This window comes from Grammomys surdaster, unplaced genomic scaffold (assembly GCF_004785775.1).
Source record: "Grammomys surdaster isolate TR1022 unplaced genomic scaffold, NIH_TR_1.0 242, whole genome shotgun sequence".
Classification (NCBI taxonomy): Eukaryota; Metazoa; Chordata; class Mammalia; order Rodentia; family Muridae; genus Grammomys; species Grammomys surdaster.
This window is the reverse complement of record NW_021604687.1, coordinates 8480911-8488809: the sequence shown is the minus strand read 5'-3', so window position 1 is coordinate 8488809 and position 7899 is coordinate 8480911.

The window sequence follows — 7899 nt, the reverse complement described above, 5'->3', positions numbered from 1 at the left end:
CACACACATGCACACAAACACCCCTGGACACACACACATGCACACAAACACCCCTGGACATACACACATGCACATAAACACCCCTGGACACACACACATGCACACAAACACCCCTGGACACACACGTCCCATCTTTCACCCCTCCACTGAGCAAAAGCTGCTGTTAAGAAATTGAGAGTATGTATTTCTAAATATGTTTCTACATGGAAGAGTATGTTTTTTTTTTTTTAGTTTTTATTTTTTGAAGGCTTATACTTTTTTAATGTGTGTTTGAATATATGTGTGTGTACCACATGCATGTAGGAGGGCAGAAGAAGACATAGACCTCCTGAAGCTGGAATTACAGATGGTTATAAGCCATCATGTGGGTGCTGGGAACCAAACCTGAGTACTCTGGGAGAACAGCAAATTTTCCTAACCATCTCTAGTCACCCTTCTTCTGGTTTCTAAGCATTTATTTATTTGTTGTGTGTGGTTGGAGGTCAGAGGACAACTTGTGGGGGTTGCTTCTCTCCTTCTGTGTGGGTCCCAGGTATTGATTTTTTTCTTTTTTCTTTCTTTTTTTTTTTTTTTTTTTTTTTTTTTGGTTTTTTGAGACAGGGTTTCTCTGTATAGCCCTAGCTGTCCTGGAACTCACTCTATAGACCAGGCTGGCCTCGAACTCAGAAATCTGCCTGCCTCTGCCTCCCAAGAGCTGGGATTAAAGACGTGTGCCACCACTGCCCGGCCTAGGTCCCAGGTATTGAATGCCAGCTTTCACCCTCTGAGCCATCTTGCTGGTCCCCGTACTGTATTCCGGAGTCACCCATGATAACGGTAGAACTTGTAATCAGGTAACCACGAACTTCTCCAGAGCTGAAGCTCCATTCGAATACTGTCCAGTTCTCTTACCGAAGGCCTCTAGCCAAGTGGTGGTACATATTCAGAAGGTGTACAGCCTGCCCCAGGGTCACTGCTACCCCTTCTCCCTTTCCCAGCCTCAGACCACCATGAAGCTGCCGTCCGCCTCTGTGAGCCTCCTGTTTTGAGCATTCCTGTGAACAGAATCATTCATTCACTGTGTGGTCTTTGATGGCTCTTTTAGCAATGATGCTTTCAAGATTCATCCACGCACAGTAATGCTTTGTTTCTTTTTATGGCTGACTAGTATTCCATTGTGCAGTGTACTGTATTTAGTCCGTCCCTTCACTGGCGGATGAACATTTGAGTTGTCTGCTTTGTGGTGATTATGAAAAATGCTGCAGTCAAGACGTGTGCATAGCCCTGTGTGTGCACAGTTGAGACATGTGCATAGCTCTGTGTGTGCACAGTTGAGACATGTGCATAGCCCTGTGTGTGCACAGTTGAGACATGTGCATAGCCCTGTGTGTGCATGTCCACTTCTCTTGGATGGAATAAAAAGAGTGGAATTACAAGGTCTCACAGGAAACACCACACCATTCTACAGCCCCATTGGTACCTTATGAGGATCCCCGGGAGGTACTGGGCAGCTGGGAGGGAAAGTCACAGGGTTGTCACGGTACAGACCTTTCTTGGTTGTGAAGCAGTGAGAGGGAAGAGAGAGAGTCCAGTAGCTGTGGGGCTTGAACAGATTGACTCTGGCCACTTAAGTCTCCTGGGGATAGACAGGGGTCAAGGGACAAGGTTTCTTCTCAGGAAGTCAGTGGTTTTTTTTGGGGGGGAGGGTTCCTCAGTTGAGGGAGTGTTGTGTAGCTGTCCCCTGAGAATGGGAAACTCTGCCGTGTGTGTGTGTGTGTGTGTGTGTGTGTGTGTGTGTGTGTGTGTAGGTAAGGGTAGGGGCAGACATCTCAGAAAGCTCAAGAGGCTTAGGAATTTATGGAGCCTCCGTGGAGATCATCATCTAAGCTATAAGCAGTTGCTGGGGAGAGGAGACAGAGGTGTCTGCAGAACACGCAGGGAACCCCAGGGATGCAGATTCTGTGATCCTTAGTCATGTTGGAGTAGGCCGTAAAAAAACAAAATACTACCGTGTGGTGGGTATGTGTGTGTGCGTGTTTGTGGTGTGTGTGTGTGTATACACATGTATTCACTCCACTGCATGCCTGTGGAAGTCACAAGACAACTTTTGGGAGTGGGTTCTCTCTTTCTACAATGTGTATCCCAGGGAATGACTTCACATTATCAGGCTTGGTGGTGGGCAGACACCCTTACCCACTGAGCCATCTTTGCAGCCCACAGTGAGTGGGCCCTTTGGTGACAGCTTTGTGTCACCCACACTCCTATAATTAACCTGAATAGATCCACTGGTTCTCTAATCTAGACTCAGTGGAACGGTTTCTTTGGTCTGTAGTCGAGGCCCTGCCAGGGATGAGTGGACATGTATTCATACTTCTCCAGGAGAAATCACAGCAGAAGGCTGGAGAAATGGCTCAGCGGTTAAGAGCACTGACTGCTCTTCCAGTGGGCTAGGGTTCAATTTGCAGCAACCACATGGTGGCTCACAACCATCTGTAATAGAATCCGATGCCCTCTTCTGGTGTGACTGAAGACATAGAAATAAAATTAGAAAGAAAAAAAAAAAGGAAAGAAATCACAGCACAGGGAGCAAAGGCTGATGGTGGGGGATGGCATATTGGGGGTTTGAGGTTGGGAAGATTGGGCAGAGAGCTGATCTCTTGAGGTCCAGGGCTTGAGGAGATCTATGATGTTACTTGCAGGGTGTGGTGACTCTCTATGTCACTGTCTAGGTCAGCAGACAGGTTCCTGGGTTTTTGTTGGTAGGGGAAAAGCAGGACAGTAGAAGCAAGGAGGTAGGACTGGGGCCTGGTGATTGATGGGGTCATGTCCTGCCCCAAGCCACATAAGGTAGAGGGAGACACAAGGAGCAGTTGGGAGGAGACCCCAGCCTGGGAAGAACCCATGTGGAATTTGATTCCTGCTTTACTTGCCCCTGCGTTGATTCTAGAAGCAGGCAGCACTTGAGCCCCTGGACTAGAAGTGCAAGGATAGCAGACCTGGGGCAGAGGAGGCCACTTAACGACAGCCAGGCTGAGGCCAGCAGAAGCGGAGGACTCTGGATTGTTTAACACCTCGCTGCTTTCCTTTGGCACGATCTGCAAGGATTAGCTGGTGTAAGGCTTAAGGCAGGGGACTTAAGGAAGGGCCTGTTTGGAGAACTTGGCTGTTGCCTCCTGATTTCTTGGAAGTCAGATAACAGTTTAGTTTCAGTTTGCTGGGACTTGAGCACAGGCGGGCCAGGCTGTTTTGCTCTGCCCTCTGGCAGCTGGGCCTAGTGCAGCAGCCCATCAAAACCAGCGAAACTACCTGATACCTCTGGTCCCAGGTGGGCAGCTGGCGAAGAGCCCAGCCAAGTGGGGGTGGGGTTGAAGATGAGCGCTCCCTGGTGCCCATATGGAGCGAAGTCCAAAACAGCCTGATGGCCCTGGGCTGGGCTGCTGGCCTGCATGCTTCCCAGGAGGGCAAGGTGTGGTTGACTAAGGCTTGTGTAGGCCAATGTGCCTCAGAGCAGGTTTGGGAGCCAGAGGCTCACAGTGTGGCAGGGACAAAGGTAGGGACTGAGGGTGGCAGATAGGTGCCGAGTACTTAGTGTCTTCTGTTGACCCTCAGGATACACTATTGTTTGAAATAGAGTCCCACAGATACAGACAGTTAGGGCGAGGTCACCTTCCCCTAATTAGAAACTACCCATATTAGAGGAGACGGGGCCAGATCCCTTCAGCCACAGCGAGGCCATAAACTTCATACTCTTCAGGATGGGCCAGGGGAGGGTCTCTGTTGGAGTAGGGCTGCAGCAGCAAGTAGGTGTAGAGAAAGGCCTGGGTCTGCAGCACAGGCTGCAGAACCACTCTGCTTTCTGCTGGTCCCCTAGCCTGTGGCTCTCAAGGAAAGACTGAGGTGTCTGTCCTAACCTCAGGCTCCCAAATGAGCTCAGCTAGGAAGACCCAGCTCTGCATGAGTGATGAATAGTAGTGCTCCCATAGTGGGGTTTGCCTTGCTCTCCCCTGGCCCCTCCATACCCCATTGCACCTTCCCTCCCTCAACACCTCCAGGTCTAACTTCCTCTCCATTTTCTCTCCTTCTTCTTCCTCTCCCCTTCCTTTCTCCCCCACACACTCCTTTCCTTCCCTGCCTATGGCTCAGTCAGGAACACAGAGGTGACCAGCTGTCAGGAGCTGCTGAGATAGATGAGCAGAAACATGGCAACTCATAGCAATATGATTTTCTTATCTCGGGGTCTAGAGTACCGGAGGGGCTGTGTACCCCCTAGTAAGACCTGTTCCTGCCCTTGTTGACTCCTGGAGGTGCCTGTTTCCCTTGGCTCAGGGTGTCTTCCTCTTGTCCCTCTGACTATTGACTGTGTCTCTTCTCTTGTCATTTCCAAGGACTTGATGTTTACATCAGAACCATCTAAAGGACCCAGCAGCAAGTGTGAGTGTCCTCTAAGTCCACAGCTGGGAATGCCTGTTTTCAACCTATGAGACAGCTTGGAGCCTTCCCCGGGTGATGAGGTGGAGCTTTACCTCAGCTCAAGGCTTTGGCATAACCACATCCAGAGTCCCTTTGCCATCCAGGCCACACTTTCCAGGAAGAGTGTCAGGACATCTGCCAAACCAGACCTGAAGACAGCACCTCAGCACACTGACTCCTGTTGAAGCATATGCCAAGAGCTCTGGAAATTCAAAGCCAGAGTGGAGGCCCAGGCTGGTCATCCCACTCCAGAGGCTGGAGAATGACAAGTTTTAGGCCATCCTGGGCAACTCACTTTTAAGGAAAAAAAAAGATGGATGTAGTGAGTGGAAACAGAGCCTTAGCTTGGTATGTATAAGGTCCTGAGTTCAACCCTAGACATGCGGGCGGGGAGAGAGAGAGAAAAAGGGCAAAAGGGAGAGGTCCCTCAGATACTTAAGAGGATCCAGCAGCATGTGGACAGAGGAGCCCGCAAAGCCAAGCCAGGCAGAAGGCAGCCTCTGCTGTATGGGACTCTAAGGACTCCTGAGCAAAGAGAGAGAGCTGGAAAAACAAGCCAGGAGGAAGTCTGGCCATCATACCAGGGAGCATGGCTTCTAGTTGGGGGTGGGGGGAGGTATGCTGTCCCAAAACCGTTCTTGTTCCTCTGCCTCTGTTGATGGTAGTTAAGTTAGGATCCTTTCTGTGGTCACATGCTATCCAGGCCTGTAGGGTGTAAGCAGGCATGTGTACAGTTACAGTCATGCCAAGCAGCCAGGTGCACTCCAGACGCCTCCGTTCCCCTTTCTTACCGAGGCGACCATACTCTCCTCCCTGTTCCTGTCTCCTTAAGAAAGCTAGCATGCACCCCAATCAATACCATGGACTCAAGGTCCTGTGTGAGCGCCACGTTGTTTAAGTAGTTAATCCTGAGATTAACAGCAGACTTCCTGTTGCACAGTCACGTCCCATCCCTTGGGAAACCGCCATGGCTTATGTGGGCTGTAAGTAAGAACCACAAGATTGGCAAGCGATATTTTAAGTATGACACGTGGTCTCCTTTGTCCAAGGCAGCACCAGTTCAGGCCTGGGCTGTGGTTGTTTGCCCTGCATGGTCTGTGGCCTTCATAGGTCCCGGCATATGAGGCAGTGTCTGATTGAGGAGAGGGACCCAGGCTGCAGTCTTGCTGAGTATCAGCACATATGGCTCTCTTCTAGAAGCATCTTGTACCCTGAGGGCTGCTGCTATTAGCAGGGGGAATGCAGATTTATCATCTCCTGTGCTCACTGCAGCCTGGAAGACTACAGCTTAGAGTCTACCTAGCTGGCGATGGGGAGATATCTGGGCAGCAGGAAGAAGCTAGTCTGGCAGCATGAGGTGGTCTTGTTCTGGAGCTGTATAGAATATGGGAGTGGACACATGCCTCCCACTTCTGTCTCCCAAGATGAAGGTCATGGGCTGGTAAGCTATCACACCCCACAGGACTGAGTCATCAGACCTAAAGGGTCTGGTTGTCACTAGGCTGTCCTGGTGCATGGCCTTAGGGGTAGACACAGGTACTTGTTTCCACTTGATTGGAAACAAGGAGGGTCAGAAGAGGGAGCCCCGAGGGCCAGTGACGGATGTTAGCCATGGAGAAGGCAGACGTAGACTGTGCAAGATACAAGATGGGTCACCGTGGAACTGTAGGTCTGAGCCTCCTCAGGGAGACAGGAAGAGTAGAGGCTGCCTGCTCTACTCTGGGTTAACAGTGATGTTATCAAAGTTGTGATCAGTCTGGGCAAGAGTAGACAGGGCTGGGAACAGAAGGAGTGATGTGAAGAGTATGCTGTTGAATGTGTGTGGTTGAAGTTAAGGGTAGAGGTGTGTTCCTGGGTGGTTACAAAGCCCGCCATGTTGACCATGAGCGCTAACAGTCACAAGTAGGAAAGGGCTGTTCTGCTTGTTGATGTCTGACCCCGGTCAGCTGGTTCTGTCACTTTGTGCCTACGTCATGGTAAGAAGTAAAGCTGCTGGCCTCATGGGATCCAGAAAGGGGTGTTGGGAAAGGGCTGGGAACAAGATGTAGCCCCTAAAGTCCCGTTCTCTTCAAATAAGTGCTACCATCTAAGTGTCCATCAAATTATAAGCCTGTCACACTGATGGGCTTGCTTCCCTGAAGCTCCACCTCTGTACACAGTGCATCAGGGATGAAGCCTTCAACCTGTGACCTTACCACACACAGCAGAACCATCACGCACAGCATCGGACCTCAACACACCCTTACGAGGGATACAAGCTAGTCCACTCTAGACTGTCTTTCATTTAAAGAAGATGGAGATGTCGGGAAGAACCACTTGTAACCTCCAGGACATGGGAGCAGCAAGCAAACCAACCCCAGCTTTAACCTCCAGGACATGGGAGCAGCAAGCAAACCAACCCCAGCTTTGGGTTGGAAACTATATTCTCTAAGTTCCATAGAGAGGAAACACTTGTCCATTCAAAGAGTTCCAGCCACACTGGCCATGTCAGTGTTCCTAACAGAGCATGTGACTGACAGTCCGACGTGAGGAGTTGCAGTTGGCTCAGCAGTTAAGAACACCTGCTGCTCTTGAAGAGGACCTGGTCCAGCTCCAGACACTTTCATCAGATAGTACATTGCTACCTCTAACTCCAATCCCAGGGAGTCTGACACCCTTTTCTACCTCCACAGGTACCAGGCTTGCACACAGTACATACATACATACATACATACATACATACATACATACACACACACACACACTTAGGCAAATAGTCATTTACATAAAAATAAATTTCTAAAGGAAAAAAAAAAGTTTGGCTTAAGCCAAGTGTAGTGACATACACCTTTGATCTCAGCACTAGGGAAGAAGAGGCAGGAGAGTTAGGTGATCAAAGTCATACATATGGAGTTGGAGGCCAGCCCGGGCTACATGAGACACTGCCTCACAAAGAAGGAAGAAGGGGAAGAAAAGGAGAAGAGGAGAAAGAGGAAGGACATATGGTATTGTAAGTAGTCAGAAAATGGGCAAAAGTCAAGCAAGAACTTGGACATCTCCTCTGGCCCTAAACTCAGGGAATCATCCTGGCCAGCAATTTTGTAGCAAGTCTACAGTGGTTTTCCTCATGCCTGATTTATTCACCCAAAGTCATGCCCAAAATAATGTCAGGAGTTGGCGACTGTCATTATTCGTCTTGTTTTTTGAGATACAGTCTCACCTTAGTTCAGGCTAGTCGCAAGCTTGCATCAATTCTCCGATCTCAACCTCTGGAATGCTGGGATTACAGATGTGGGTCACCTCCCCAGGTCTATGTGACTTTGTGTTCCATCTTTCAACTCAGTTCTCCTGGGACAATAGTACAATATCTTTTGAAAATATTTACTGGCTCTGTAGGTTGTATCACAGATTTCCCACCCTGCCTTCCATCTTTGGATGTTCATGAACCATGTCATACAATCCAGAATCAGA